This window comes from Nuphar pumila, chromosome 16 (genome assembly GCF_984573655.1).
Source record: "Nuphar pumila chromosome 16, dmNupPumi1.hap1.1, whole genome shotgun sequence".
Classification (NCBI taxonomy): Eukaryota; Viridiplantae; Streptophyta; class Magnoliopsida; order Nymphaeales; family Nymphaeaceae; genus Nuphar; species Nuphar pumila.
Genome location: NC_143264.1, coordinates 55,738,249 through 55,755,494, shown reverse-complemented (window position 1 = coordinate 55,755,494; position 17,246 = coordinate 55,738,249).

Sequence of the window (17,246 nt, the reverse complement as noted above, 5' to 3'; positions counted from 1 at the left end):
AAATGGCTAACATAAGTCATTAAACATGGCAACTTCAGGTTTAAACGCAGCCCATGTAGGTTGTTGTGTGACTATAGTGGTTTTAATATTCTGCTTGAATATACTAGAAAAAATTGCCTACGGGGCAGTGTGGCTGTCAATCACAGATCGTATCCCTAACCACTTGGCATATGCTGACGGGTTTGGGTCACGAACTCGATGGAGCCCCATACCCATAGCCGATCTGCCCATGTAGCGTAGCTGGTCATGCCTTCAATACTCAAGCCTACTAAAACCTATTCAACTCTTCAATGTATCCCACCCCATGTTTCGCTGACCAGATAAGCTTGGTTGGCATGGCCAGCAACCATGGTTCTTGCACCAGCAGTGCAACGTTTGTGCTGCCATTCTCTTATAGTCTGTTAGGTTGGCAGACCCAGCTAGCTCGCTATGGGCAGTGGTACCGGCTATTGACATGCTGGCAACGATTGAGATCGGGTTGTATCCAACCAACAACGCATCATAGCTGTTAGCTCTTTGCAACAGTACAAGCAATTCGGACCTAGGCAGACCCCTTTCAATCCTACAACATTATCATAGTGGTTCAGACCTACAAGGTTCAAGAGGCCACCACTGGGGTCCACATGTCCACAACCAACTATGCTCAGCAGAGCGTGAAAATTCTTGCTGCCTGCCGCACTATGGACCCATTTGCTGGCTGCAACCGCAACTGATTATGGTACCAAAAATTTTTCCACCTGTTACATTCTTAGGCAAACCGTAACCGAGCTTTCCCCGTAGTGCTCAGCATACTTGCCACGGCTACAGTCGTAGGTCCCAGCTTGCTGAACCATGACTAGTTAGACCAACCACTATGGTCAGGTATGAGTATTGTATTGGTTATAGGAGAATAGGTTAAAGAGTTAAGGAAAAATGAAAACTTAATCAGGCCCTGGCTTTACCAAGCTGACGTTGGGTTATACGGGTGTTAATTTTTTTTTTCATTAGCGTTAAGATACTTTGGGTCTAGACTTAACAGATCTGAATTTCATTTTTGTATATTGCACATACTCCGTTCATTTATACATTGAAATTGATTTCAATGTCTCGTGCCACCCGTATGTACTCAGTTTAATGCATCACTTTATTGGTTTGAGCATTATTTTCTAATAATCATGTTATAAGTTTTGTACTCAATATTATTAAGTTGGTGGTTGTTGGGAGCTGTCACCATTAATGAATTATAATAAAAATCTCATCTTACGTCTTTGTTTCTGATTTACATAGATATAAAATTATTCACACCCTAATAATATGATAACGTACAATTTTTCACCCGATGAGATGACCATGCATATCTATTTGCTGTTTGCCCAGATCTAAGTAACCTACATACTAGAAACATAATAGTGCACACACTATAACACTATGAGCATCTAATCATGCATTTTTTTTCTACTGGAAAATATCCTGTTTTCTAACATGAACAAATCACTATGCGTGACCTTAATTTTCATAATTCTGTCAAAACCCACTAAATTTTTTTTCATGTGAACAAATCCATAAGCATGACTACTAATTTTATCACTAACACGTGTTGATCAAAAATGAAACTTTTAGCAACTTACCACATGGGAAAATCGGCAACCACTAACTACACATTTTATGCCAAACAATGACATGGCTGATCAAAATAAAAATTCCAAAACTTCACATGAGGAAATCGACAAACACCATGGTTATTTTATATGGCTAGATGTATGCATTTTACTACGTATTTTCAAAAGATATGCAACATGCGTGTCTCACAAGGCACCAAACACATGCATAGAGATACAAGGCCCCTTACCTCGTGTAGATGCAAATCCAGAAATGAAGCGTTCTTTTTTTTTTTTTCCATGCAAGATATTCACCAGAATCAATGGTGGAAGCTACACAAAGAGGAGATGCCACACAGCTCCTTGATACCAGATTTAAATGGTATTATGTTCGTCTTTCTCACCAATGTTGGAGCTTCTCCCCTTCACGGACCATCGCCGAAAATAATGGAGGTGAGGAGGAAATCGGTGACAAAGAGAAGGGGAAATGGCAGAAATGTGAAAGAGGAAGGATGGTGATGGCCCAAAGGCTGGAAAAAGAAAATGTGAGAGAGGAAGGGAAAGAATCCAAAACGTCAAATTTTTTTTTTTTAAACCCCTCTTTGTCTTCCGTTTTTTTTTTCTCACTGTAATTGGCCTCTTAATTCCTCACCCTATTCCCAAAACGTTGTTGCCTCCATAAAATCCCAGCCTTGAAACTCCCTCATATCTTCCCTTTTTCAAAAACCGTGGGAATGAAGGCGTTAATAAAGAAAAATGGTTGGGTTTCCCCTTTGGGAAAATCGCCTAGCCTCTCTTACCTTGAAAACGTGTATTCCTATTAAAGTCACTTTAATTAGGAGTTACTAAAAAAAATCGTTGGTTATAATAAAGTATTTTTTTGCAAAAAGCATCCCTAGCGCACCAGAGGATTTGAACTAGGGTCCTCTGTTGTAAGGAGTAACGAGCCCCACCAGTGTGCCATACACAATTTCGTTGCATATCTTTGCAACAAAATTTTATTTAACCACTTATAGATGTCTGATGGTATTTATTTCTTTCCTTGGAACCACCGTTCTCATTTAAGACTCCTTCTCCCAATTCTAAAATCGTGGGCATGGTGGTCTTTCCAAAACGTTTTTCTCACCCTCTTTAATGTCCTTTATTGGGTTTCCAACTAGGGAAATCGGTCAGCCACCACCCTCTTGAAAAATGTCATTCCTCATTTAAGCCCTCTTAAATGAGAAGTTCTAAGGTCTTTTTGAATTTCAGCTAAAGTAATAAAAATATTTTTGTCAAAATGGCTCGGCGCACAGGGAGATTTGAACCCGGGTTCTCTTCCCTGTGAGTACATGATCTTGACCACTACACCAACTCCTCTTTAGTTGCTCATTCTTGCAACTAAAATTCTCTTATATACGAAATGATTCTCGATGAATCTCAAATATGAGTTGGATAATAATTTTATGTTAAATCTTATGAACTTTCTAACTACATTTCTGGATCTTAATTATGGTTCGACCCTATTTGGATCCCTTTAGATTCAATTGGATTCTAATTGGGTTTTGGATCCATCCAGTTTCCGAATTCATTCATCGTATTTGAATCCAGATACTGGATCCAGTTGATCAAGTTTGGATTTTAAGATCCATTTGGGTCGACTCTATATCATTTTATCATATTTATTTCAAAGGATTTTATCCTTTATTTAGTTTGATAATTATCAAAATTTTGTGGGTTTTACAGACATCATCATTGGCTTGTTGATTTTGTTTCTTGACAGATCGTGGCGAATCCATTTCTTGCTTGCTGTCACTGCTAGGGTGCTGATGCGACATTGTTTTCTTCTCAGATCTAGTCTGAATCACTCCACAACGCCAAAATTCTGTGTAGGACAAAGAGATGGTTTAGATTGAAGGATTTTTGGGAGAAATAGAGATGATGAAGGAGATATTGACGATGATAAAGAGATAGAAATTTTGGATAGAATTTGGAAGACAAAATTTTAAAGAATTGCAGGCAAGATAAAGCTGGAAATTAGAGATCCAGAGAAAATGTAGGAAAAGGAAAATCGCTTGGACTTTTTGAGGAAAAAAATATGAGGTTTTTGAAAATTGTCCAGGGTTTTAATAAAACTGTTGGAAAAATAGATGAAATGTGAAAAATGATGTAAAAGGGAAATAAAAGGGAAATGAGAAATAAAAGAAGAATGCATTCAATCACATCCTGCACAAACAATTATGCACACACAACATTCCCTAAGAAGCTGACTCTAAATGCATCAATTTTGAAAGAGCTTTAGGACCCTAATCCTAACTCTGGGCTCAGATCAGCTGTGCCCAATCATGCTATGCCGATATACTCGAGCCGAGGCTCGATGTACGTGGCATAAAGATTCATCTCCAGGTCTAGGCTTGTGTTTTCCCAACATCCTTGAGCGTTTGTCGATATACGTTGTACTATGGCCCTTGGTACGTGACAGAGGGGCATTAGCCCAAATAAGTGGCCCAGTTGTGAGGCTCTATCCTAAACTATGGTTCTAGAAGAGAGCCCAGCAACGTGAAGACCGGGTAGAAATATGTGGGGTGGTTTTTGAAATATGAGCACATGCATGAAAACAGAGGGCTCTAAAACCTAAAGAGATAGAGAATTTTGAAAATTTTGAAGAAGCAAACATTGTTTTCATATAGATCCTAGATTGAGGAGTGTTGTATTAGACCTAGGTCTATGTGAGCATGCATAATTCTTCTCAATTGGTCCAACCAAACCATGCCTAATCTACATGCAATCCATGTCAGCTGGGTTCGAGTCTAGGCTCCTAGGTTCACATGATATTGGAAAATAAAGCTGACATTCCATAGAACATGATTTTGATAATTGAGTTAAGACAAGCACACAGTTGATCAGATGAAGACAGGTCCCATCACGGTCGCCAAACCTGTTGTCATCACAAAAATTTTTTCCCTCCCTCTACGAGAGAGAGAGAAACGATTCTGTGAGTCAAACTTGACCAAAGTTTTGAAAATCGGTTTTGAAAATTACTTGCCTCCGTTTTGAAAATTTGTGGGAAAATTCCGTAGAATGGGATCCGCCTGTTGGTACGAGGTTCAACCATTCCTGGTGCCTTTACCAGGGGTAATCGAACCAAGGATCAATTGTGTGCTTTAACTTGACTCAAATATCTAAATCATGTTCTATTTTTCTAGAATGCACAAAGAATCAAGCATGTGCTATAGAATTTTTGAAAAGATACAAGTTTGAGAAATATGATGTTTGCTTTGAAAATACTTGAAAAGTGATGATTCTGGGAAAATCATGAATTTCATTGGAAAATGATCTTTGAAATGGAAAATGGATTCTCAGGAAAACTTGGACTTTGAGAAAATCAATTTTTGAGATTTGAACTACTTTTTCTGAGAAAATTGATTTCTAAAATGGATTTGAGAATTATGGAAAAATCATAAAGTTCATTGGAAAGTGACTTTTGGAATGGAAAATGGATTCTCAAGAAAATCAGATCTTTGAGAAAATCGATTTTTGAACTTTGAAAATAATATTGAGAATGTCAAAACATTGGAAAATCATGGTTTGAACTTGGGAAATACTTTGAAATGTCATTTGAAAACTCAGAGTTCTGAGAAAATCACTTTTTGAGAAAGACTTAGAAAGTTCTGAGAAAATCGATTTCTCTGAAATGGAATTGGGAAATGAGTTTGAAAATGATGCAAATTGAATGAATGAATATGAATTTAAAAGAGAATTCTTTGAGGAATTGGGAAAATCCTTTTGAAATTTTGAGAAATGCAATGCATTTTTGAAGTTAGCCTAAGAGTGTAGGTTGAATGTGGTTAATGCGAAGATCACAAATCTGAGCTTCCTTCGTATTCTGACTATGGCCATAAATACGAATTCCATCAAGTTTGTGAATACCCTAAGAGCTTGTGCATGTGCCATTCGTGTCAACCATAGTGGATTTGAAATAAATGCATGAATGATACATCAGATATTTGGAATTACGAAAGCAAACTATATGCAATGCATCATATTCTAAGCAGAAATATAACTCTTATTCCAAATATTACAACTTAATATTACATTGAATTGAATAAAGGAAAATAGATAAAAAGTTAAGTCCTCCACTTGAATAATCCTGCAAAACTAGAAAACATGTTAGCACAGAAATATAGGTTTATTTAGATTTATCCGAAAATATTAGAAATTATCAGATATTATTCAGATGTAAACCCAAATCATGCCCCTTTTGATATAAACATGAGAAATAAGTACTCAAATTCGAAAATAAACTTGAAAATTCGAAATTAGAGTAAAAATGACCAAAATACCCCTCATGACCTTGAAATCAGGGTTTTCTAAAAGAATTTTTGTAAAATTTAGAAATTTGAAAATAAAATAAAATAAAATGAAATAAAATATGATGCAATATTATGATATGCATGAAAATTTAGAGAATTAAAGATTGGAATTTCGAGATTGAGGTCAAAATGACCAAAATGTCCCTAATAGCAAGACTATGGCCTTGAAACCAGGGTTTTCTGAAATAAATTTTGCAAAAAGTTGAAATGTGAAATGAAAATGATATTGAAATTAACCCTAATATGATACTATATACTTATTCACATGAAAAAAACCCTAAAATAGCAAAAATATTACAAATTACTGAATTTAACTTGATTTTTGCTTGATTTTCGCCTTTGAATTTAAAGGTTTAATTAACACACAAGGCAAATGAACTTGAAATTGAGCCAAATTTGGCATGGACACCTAAACTAACTCTAAAAACAGAATGGAATCCGAAAATCTATATTTTTTATATTTTTTAATATGGAAATTAATTAAAAAACCTAAAAATCAAGATTTTGCCTAAAATTCTAAATCTAACTTAATGAAAACTGAATTTTAGGTACTAACCTACCATAGAAATTCCCCCAAATTTTATGGGGTGACAGAGGACAGTTAGGCAAAGATTTTTATCTTTTATAGGTTTTGGTTTTGACCTATGGTCGGAGCTTGACAGCTCCGGCAAGTCGGATCAGAATACGGCGACTCTAGGACTTAGGGCAGACTGACAGGTTTCGGGAAAAATTATGGGAACAATAGCAAACAGTGGATAAAATGACTGAAATTTTGAGTGAATGGCCCTGACAAATAGTGGAAAAATTCCTATTTTGACTATTTTGGGATTAGATGAACGGTTTGGATGGACACAGAGGTTTATCAGATCTCTAATTCTGATAAAATCTCTCTGACAGGGATTTAGCTAAGAAACATATAAAATCTGGAAAACTAAAAAATCCAAACTCTAAAAATCCAAAAATTTTGGGAAATGACAGAGGAGTTCACTAGGAACAACTCCAATATAGAAGGTTTTGACATCCAACCTACGGATTAAAGCGTCATAATGGATTAGGGTCGGTCTAGACCTTGACAAGCAAAAATCGAGATTTTCATAGGGGCTTGGGAAATTCAATTTTTAGCAGAGACCAAATTTCCTTAGAAAAATCTAGAAAAATACTGGAAAGCAATAGCTTCTAACAGGGATCCACTGTATTTTTTAGAGGAAGTTTCGGATCTCCCATAGAGGAGATCTTGGGTCGACAACCCTGCTAAAGGGGAGTCTGGAATTTTCTAAGGGTTAGAAACCCTATTTGCACTTTTTATTTTTTTGTAGAGTTCAAGAACTTAAATTATTTCACATTTTTGGTGGGAGATCAGTAACAAACGAAGGCACCCATAAATGAATTTTTTGAGATTTATTGACATGAGAATAAGCATGAAATGATGACTAGACTCTATACATAAATAAATAAATAAAAAACTACAAATCAATAGCATGTTTTCATGAAGTTCACAAAATACACATAAACCATAAGATAAACTAGATATAATGCCTAGGATATATAATGAAAACAATAATAAAACTAAAGAAAGTCAGGGAAATATGATATTAATTTGCTATTTGCCATTGAAAGGAGGGGTCCGATTCATTCATCGGATGGACCACCTCATTTTTTTAGCATTATCACGGTTTTGTATTGCTCAAACTCTTGAATGAGACCTTTCATATTAATCAGGGAATCCGTTTTAGGCTGATCTAATATTACATTTATGTAAATCCCATGACCTCATTCGATTGAGAATGAGTTTTAAGTGAAAACCATCACAAAGGCATGGATTCTTACCTAGGAGAGGAGCTGAATTTGCACCTCTGGAGATGGCGGTTGGAAGGTGTTGTAGTTGTTGGAGGTGTTGTTGCAATAAAGGGGGCTAAAAATAAGTTTTTTCAAAAAACTTTAAAAAGACACCTACATTTGTAAATTTTTTATGTTTTTGAAATAGGCAAAACATGGAAATGACATGAAATTGAATAAAGATGGAAAAATTAGGGTTTGGTGCCCCTTATAGAGCGAACCCCACTTAAAAAAAAATGGTAAAAATTGGAAATTGATTTAAAAATCAAGTTTAAAATGAATCCTGATCATTTTTTTAATGAAAATGCTTTGAAATAAAGGAGTATAAAGCCCTGAGGTCGGTCAAATGGAAAATATTGATTTAAAACCCAGGTTTTTTAAATTGATTTCGAAAGAAAGGTTTTAAAATCGAGTCTGGATTTGGTATTTTGAAAACAAGTGTTGAATCTCGAAAATGACATGCAATGAAATGACATGAAATGAAATGATATAAAATGATATGAAACAACATGCCAAATGCAAACCCGGGATGAGGGATTTGAAGTTCCAGACCCCTGATGTAAACCCCACAAATTTTCACCCTCATTCACAAAAACCTTCCTCCTGCCACTGGGGCCTACTCTTAGAAGCCTTCAGGGAACCAGCTGGCTGACACCTGAGCCAGGGCTATTTAAAGCCCAAATTATGCCTCAAATTCCAATATTTCATCTTGCAATCAAGATTTAATATCTATTTTGGCTTGATTTCAACCAGCAATGTTCAATTCTTTATCTCTGTCAGGGGTCTGGGATTCTAAATCCTTCATCCAGGGTTTACATTTCATGTGTCACTGCATGCATTTGGCATATCATCTCATACCATCTCATATCATTTTATGGCATTTCATGTCATTGCATCTCATTTTCGAGATTTAGTACTTCTATTTTTCAAAATATTTAATCCAGATTCGAGTTTTAAAACTTTTCTTTCAAAATCAATTTCAAAAACCTGGGTTTTAGATCAATATTTGCCTTTTGTCAACCCCAGGATCTTATATTTCTTTATTTCAAAATATTTTCCTTAGAAAGTGATCTGCATTTATTTTAAACTCAATTTCAACTGATCTCAATTCTCGGATGAGACCCATCTAGGTGGTGTCATTTTCGTATCGCTTCTTTCATCTGGATTTCTTAAATTTTCAGAGACCTAGTTGGATCAGGACTCTATCTTTTTACCTTTTAAACCTTTTTCAAAATCCCATTTTGGTTTTAAATCATAGGTAGTCTTATCCCTAGTCAATTTCCTCAATTTTGGCCAAAATCTCAGAGTTTCAGTGGAACTAGGACTCTATCATAGAGTTTCAGTCAAATCAGAACTCTACCTTTCACTTCTATTTTTACCTATTTTCAAGAAAACCTTTCAAAATTCTTCATTTTGGCCAAAATTTTAGAGTTCCAGTCGAACTAGGACTCTATCGCAGAGTTTCAATCGGATTAGGACTCTATCCCGATTTCATCTTTTATTCCTGTTTTCCACCTGTTTTCAAAAACCTTCTCATCTGACTTTCAAAAGAGCCAGAATCTTAGAGTTTCAGTCAAACAAGGACTCTATCATAGAGTTTCAGTCAAACAAGGACTCTATCACAGAGTTTCAGTCAGACTAGGACTCTGTCTCTCACCTCCATTTTTATTTGTTTTCAACAAAATTTATCAAAATCTTTCATTTTGGTCAAAATCTTAGAGACCCAGTCGGATTAGGACTCTTTCTCAGAGTTTTTGTCGGATCAAGATTCTATCTTCGTTGCTATTTTTACTTATTTTCAATAAAATCTTTTAAAATCTTTCGAAAGAAGTCAAAATTTTAGAGTTTTAGTCGAATCAGGACTTTGTCCAAGAGTCCTAGTTGGATCAGGACTCTAACCCCGATTTCAATTTTGAGAGAATCTTTCAAATACTTCATTTATCCTTCAAACAATCAAATTTCAAAATTTTAGGACTTTATTGTAGAGTTTCAAAATTTTAGGACCCTACCTCAGAGTTTTAATTGACTCAAAACTCTACTCTGATATCCTCCTTTTACTCTTATCTCACTTGTTTTTCGAAAACAAATTTAGTTTTAAGAGTTTCAAAATTTTGGGACTCTATTCTAGAGTCCCAATTGATTAGGACTCTGACCCCGGTCTCGTATTTTGCTCATTTTCACTAATCTCTGAAAAGATCTTTCAAAATCTCTTCATTTGCCTTTTAAAAACCCAAAAAATAAAGAGTTTCAAAATTTCAAGACTGTCCCAGAGTCCTAATCGGGCCAGGACTCTATTCTGAATCTTATTTTTACTTTCAAATTCCACTTATTTTGAAAATATTTTCATTTGTTCTTCAAAAATTAGTCCATTTACAGAGTCCCAGTTGATTCAGGACTCTATTGTAGAGTTTCGATTGAATTAGGACTCTAACCCTGACTGCATTTTTTGACTTATTTTTACTAGTTTTGAGAAATCTTTCAAAAACTTCTTCGTTTGGCTTTCAAAAACCTAAATATCAGAGTCTTAGTTGGTTTAGGACTCTAGTCTAGAGTTTTAGTTCATTTAGGACTCTATTTTTAAAACCTTTGATTGTCATCTGATGATTTCAACTCTGTTTCAAAACCTTTTTCAGTCTTTATTTCAATTTTCAAAACCCTGATGTGGGGCCCACATAGTTGGTGCCACATCTGAAAGAGTTTCAATCCATTTAGGACTCTGATTGATTTAGAACCTCGGTTTTATTTTTAAAACTTTCTTTCTTAAAACCCTTTATTTCAAAAAATTGATTTTTAAATCAGTTTTCAACTTTCTTTAAGCAGGACCCACCCTACAGGGATGCAAAACCCTAATTTTTTATTTTATTTCATTTTATATCTTTCATATTTCAAAAGTACAAAAAAATATTAGTTATTTTAGATGTCCCTTTTGAAGTTTCTGAAAAGCATCGTTTTAACCTCTTTGTTTTTAAAGTTTTAAAATAATTTTCTGAAAAGCCAAGTGGGGCCCACTTAAGTGGAACCACATTTGAAAGAGTTAGGGTTAGTTAGTATCCCAACTAGATTAGGAGTTTGAAAAATCAAAATTAATTTCAAAGTATAACCTTTGTTTTCACCTTTTAAAACCCCATTTTTAAAAAATCTTGAAATTAGAGCCTTTAAAATCAAATGTGGGCCCACAATAACACATTTGGATTTTGTTTTAGTTCAGTTAGGACTAAATTAATATAATTAAGAGGGTTGAAAAATCAAGTCAAACCCGTCCCCCCTTAATAAATTCAATTAAGGAAATTTTAGACAAACTAGAACTCTTCTTAAACCAAATCCAAAAAAAATCTATAAATAGGGGCACGTAAAGGGGGTCCAGCCCATGCTTTCTCACCCTCTCTCCCTCTCAAAAAATCATGATCATCTCCTCCAGTAGCATTCCTCCATTGTTGTAGCCCCCAAGGTAAGGTTTTATTTAATTTATTTTATTATTTTAATCATTTTTATTGCTTTATTTCATTGATTTCACCATTATCACCCTTTATTTGTTGCATTCAAGTATGCTTTTAGTTCAAGAACCATAAAAAATTCAAGAACATGATATAACGTTGTACCATGATATATTTTATGTTCTTGATCCATTAGAATAGCTTAGATCCATATTTTTTATACTTATGCTGAATAAAAGATGAGATTCGCCTGTTCAATGGGCTGAATCCCTCTTCCGAAGGCTAAATCGAATTCCAACCATGCTTTCCTTTTTTTTCATCATATTAATGTTTATTATATTCATTAAAACATAAAATCCAAATTTGTGATCTTATTTTCAAGTTTTTTTTTTATTTTCCATTCTTAGATTAGGGTTTTTCATGTTTTATCGATAATATATGATTCTCGATCTCAGGCACGCGGGAACCATATTATTTTATGTTCAAGTTTCTGTCAAAAAATATGATTTTTTTAGCAATAAACCGTGAACATATCAGTGATTTCTTATAAAAAAAATGGATTATTTTAGGTTCTGTAACTCTGTCAAAAAAATCTAAAATTGAACCCTGCTTTTTGATCCGTGAAATCACTATGTGGATTCAGGAACATCTTTCCAAGGCTATATCTCCCTCGTTAGAGATCTAATCGATGATCCATAAGTTGCAGTGCCTTAGTTATCATGTCTAGTATTTTTTGCAAATGTTTCAGATTTTTATATATCTGTTTGATATTTTTCCTTTGATAGAAATCTGAATCGATTTCATAGAGCCCGTTATACCTTGTTTAAACCCTAGATCAACTTGGGCAGATTGTATCTCCCTAACCGAAGATTTGATCGATGATCCATAAAATAAAAAATCTTCATTTGTGTATCTACTATCATCTTCTCAAATTTTATAATTTTTTAATATTGTTTTTTATATTTCTTTGACCTGAAACCGGATGTGTTTATTTCAACTCGTTATTTATTTGCTAGAATCGAGCGTATATTGTCGGAATGATATCTCCTTAACCGAAGATGATTTTTCCAATCTATAAAAAAGGAAATATTTTTTTTATGTCTAGTATCTCTCTGTAAATTTTTATGAATTTCTATGGTTATTTAATACTTGATTTAGGTCTGACACTGTGATAGGTACGTACCCATGGGCAAAATTGCATATTTTAGGGTTTTATTCAATTTTCATATTAAAATAATGTCAAAAACATATTTTTTGAATGCAGTTTAATTTTAGGGTTATCAAAACTATCCATGTCAATTTTTATAGATTTTTTAATTCATTTTATATATTATTTGATTAAATCATAAAAACTGGGTGCCCATCGAGTCCCGGTTTGAGTAAAAGACTGGCAAAATTCACTATTTTTGTGTTATTTCAAATTTTTATATTTTTAGGATTTGATCATGTTTATAATCATTCTAAGGTGCTTCATAGCCGATTTGGTGTTTATTTGAATCTATTTGAGTCCTAAATCCAAAGTTTTACAAAAATCTTTTCTGAAAACCCTGATTTCAAGACCATAGTCTTGTTTTTAGGTGCATTTTTATCATTTTTCCCAAAATTTTGAATTTCAAAGTCATTTATTTTTTATTATTTATTCAATTTTATATCATCTTTTATTATGTTTATCTCAGAAAAACATGGGAAAAGGCTTATATATGGATAAATCCAGTAATTTCTAGATATTGCTGGATAAATCTCGAAAAGCTGACATATCTTCATTAACAAGTTTTCTAGTTTTGCAGGGATATTCAATATCATATTTCCTTTTATTTTTATTTATTTTAATTTAATTATGATGTAAATTATAAATTTAGAATAAGAATTTAAATTCCTGCTTAGCTTAGGCCACATTGCAAATAGTTTAGTATTTCTTTAATCATGTCAATGTGTGGTGGATGATGATTCATATACATATTCAAATTCACCATGGTCTACACGAATGGCATGTGCACTAGCTTCTAAGGAGTGGATAAACTCGGTGGGTTTCGTATTTGTGGCCATAGTCAGAATACGAACAAAACCCAAATTTATCATATTTTTCTAAGCTATAAACAACCTACATTGTTAGGCATTTTAAAAAATCATAGCATATTTTCAAAAGTCTTCTACCCTTTTAGAATCAAATGATATATATATTCAATATGCATTTGTGGCCATAGTCAAGGATGTGTAAAGAATTTATTTCATCTAAATTCTATAAGGCACAAAAATCTCTTTTTCAAAGATTTTTCAAAGATTTTTCATAAATTCTTTAGAAAATATTTTTGCAAATTGCATTCATCTAGGTTAGATTGCATCATAGAAGGACTTTCACAGGGCCACACGCCCATCCCTTTTGATATATTTTCCAATTCCATCTCAGAAATCGATTTTCTTAAAATCTCCAAAGTTTTCTTCAGAAATCGATTACCTCAAAACATCAGGATTTCTTTATAAATCAATTTTCCTTTTCTTTAGAAATACTTTACCAAATGAGATTCACGATTTTCAAAGTGTCTCCCTTTTTTAAGAATTTCCAAATATTTGAAGCAGACATCATGTTTTCAGTCAAAATCTTTAAAAAGTCATAGCACATGCCTGATTCTTTGTGCATTTAGGAATAAAACATCAATTTAGACAAGTTGAGCAAAGCACCAGATTGATCCATGGTTTGATTACCCTTAGTTATGGTGCCAGGAACGGTTAAACCTCATACCGACAGGCGAGTCCTATTCTTTAGAATTATCCTGCATTTTATAACGGAGACGAGTTATCTTCAAAAACTTTTTCAAAGGTCAATTTGACTTGCAAAAGTAAAATTTTTGCAATGATAACAAGTTTGGTGACTGAGATGGGACCTGTCATCGTCTGATCAGTCTTGTGCTTTGCTTTTTTAAACTTGTCAAAATCGTGTTCTACAATGTCAGCTTTATTCCATGTGAACTTAGGAGCCTAGAATCAAACCCCGCTGACATGGATTGCATGTAGACTTAGGCATGGTTTGGTAGGACCGATTGAGGAGGCATTATTCATGCTTACATAGACTTCAGTCTAATACAATCCTCCTCAATCTAGGATATGATTGAAAATAATGTTTGCTTCTCATAAATTTTTCAAAATTCTACTTCTTTAGGTCATTAGCGCCTTCTGTTTTCTTGCATGTTGATCATATTTCAAAAATAACCCCACCTACTTTTACCTGGCCACCACGTTGCTGGGCTTTCTTTCAGAACCATAGTTTGGGACAAAGCCTCACAATTAGACCACCTATTTGGGTTCATCCCCCTCTGTCACGTACCGAGGGCCATAGTCCAAAGTATATCAGTAGGTGCTTAAGGATGTTAGAAAACATGAGCCTAGAACCAGAGAAGTTCTTTTTATGCCACGTACATCGAGCCTCGGCTCAAGTATATCGGCATAGCATGATTGGACACAGATGATCTGAGCTTTAGAGTTAGGGTTAAGGTCCTACAGTTATTTCAAAACTTGTGCATTTAGAGTCAGCTTCTTAGGGGATGTTGTATGAGCATACTTGGCTGTGCAAGATGTGATTGAATGTACTTTATTTATTTCTCTTAATTCCCTTCATTTTCTTATATTTTTTCATAATTTTTTTAAAAATACTGAATAATTTTTCAAAATACCCTATTTTCTATTTATTTTCATACATTCTTTTTTATTTTCTCAAACCCAGAACGATTTTCCCAAAACCTCTATTTTCTTCAAAACTCCAGGTGATTTCTTATCCTTCCGTTCCTCTGGATCTCGAATTTTCAGCTTTGTTTTTATCTCGCCTATAATTTTTTCAAAAATCATGTATACTTTTCAAGCCTTGTCCTTACTTCTTCTTTATTTTCCAGCCTATCCTGATGGCATCCAGCTAACTTGATTCAATCTTTTCTGAGGGTCATATCTCTTATGAGGTGCGACAAGGTCTCTCTGATTATCAGACTCTTAACACCAGATCTTTCATTCCCCGGTGGTACTATTCTTGGCTCAAGAACTTCTCTCGTATGTTTCTGGACCATCTGAGTGATTGTGGATTGGAACTGGCATCAACAGTGGGAGAAGCGATCGTCAATGGCAATTTGATTCAAGCTTTAGCAGAACGGTGACATCCACGTACCTGTACCTTTTGAAAGTGTTATAGGATCGAGGCAACTAGCACTAGAGGGGGGTGAATAGTGCTTTTAAATAACGTTTTTAGAATTTTAAAGCATTTTGAGATTCGCAAAGCAATCACACAAAAACACAAGAATTTATCCTAGTTCGGTCTTCCAGACCTACATCCAGTCCCCAAGCAAAACCCGCTTGAGATTTCTACTATCAACCTTGTGTAACCACAAGAGCATACAGACCAAATCCAATCCTACTTTCAGTAACAAACCTACTGAAAGCAAACAACTCCTTTAAACCAAGGAGTCCTTTCCTTTTATAGAAAAATGAAATAATCAACTTACAATCAACCTACAAGCCCTTCTTATAAACGCAAATGAAATGCAATTGGCTTTTGAGGTTGTTGAAATACTCAACTCACAAATTCACTGTCTCTTAAAAGAATTTGAGTGAAAAACTAGAGTGAAAAATATCAAGTGAGTGAGAAAACAAATACTTGAATGAAGAGGAGTGAAAAGCAAAGAATTTGATCTTTGTAATTCAATGTAATTCGATATGATTCAATGTTTTTGAGTGTGGAATGCACTCATAATTATAGTTGAAAGATTCTATATGTTAAGGGTATGAAAGGGTGTCAAAACAGTCTATTTTGAATGATCAAAACGTTTGAAAAATGAAAAGACATGCCTTTTAAAAGTTTCAGGAAAAATGACAAAATTAGTTGACTGGAACAATAGTTAGTCGACTGAAATCAAATATTAGCAGACTGACAGTTATCGTCGATCGACTAATGTGTTTAACAGAGCTGTTTGAAAAATTGAAGTTTGAAACTTAGTCGACTAAAGAAAAGTTAGTTGACTGATGAAAATCATCAGTAGACTGAAAAATCTTTCAGTCGACTGCTGCTAAATTTTTCTGAAAACACACGTTTTGTCTGGTCGACTGATAAAACCTTCAGTCGACTGCTGCTAAATTTTTTGAAAACACATATTCTGTCCGGTCGACTGATAAAACCTTCAGTCGACTAATTCAGAAAATAGACATTTTGTTCGGTCAACTGATAGTCGATTAGTCGACTAATTCAGACAGTTGACATTTTAGCTTAGAAAAAATTGACGCAAAAGAGTTGGTCAACTGGTGAGTCTGTTGGTCGACTAATAAACATAAAAAATTAAGTAAAGAGTTTTCTAAAATGATTTTCATGAGGGGTTCTTTTAGAAAAGTTTTTCTAAAGACTTTTTAGGTGAAATGCAATCAAAATATGCACTCTAAGTAAGGCACTTACAAGAATTTAAGACATTTAATGAATTTTATATTTGCACACTAGTCTTCATAGATTCTTCATCGAATTCTTCGATTCTTATCTTCTTTCTTCATTGCCATAGCTGAAATGCAGTTGATTCACTTGTTCATCATCAAAACCTTGTACTTGAAGTGTCGTGTATGGCTTCATTGTCGTAACAATCACCCCATTTTTTATGATGACAAACTAGTCAAAGATAGAGCATTTAGATGCATAAATGAAGATTTTACTCTCCCTATCAATATGCTGCAAAACATAAGAAGTTAGCACAATCAAAGCATATATATATATATATATATCACATATAGATTGTTTTGCATTTCCATAGTTACTTCATGCATTTCTAAATTTTTTTCAATGCTTTCACATGATGCAATTTCCATGTTTGTCTTTTTCTCCCCCTTTGTCATAATCAAAATGAGTAAGTGCAGTCATAGCATAAGCAAAATGCAAATTTAAGTTCAAAATATTACAACCCAGAAATTAGCAAAGTTCAGTAATAACAGTAAACAAAGTTCAAGAAAAATGTTGCTTGATCATCTCCTTGAGTTCAGCAATGTCCTTTTGAATTGAAGAAAGTTGTTGAGTTACATCTTCATGAAAA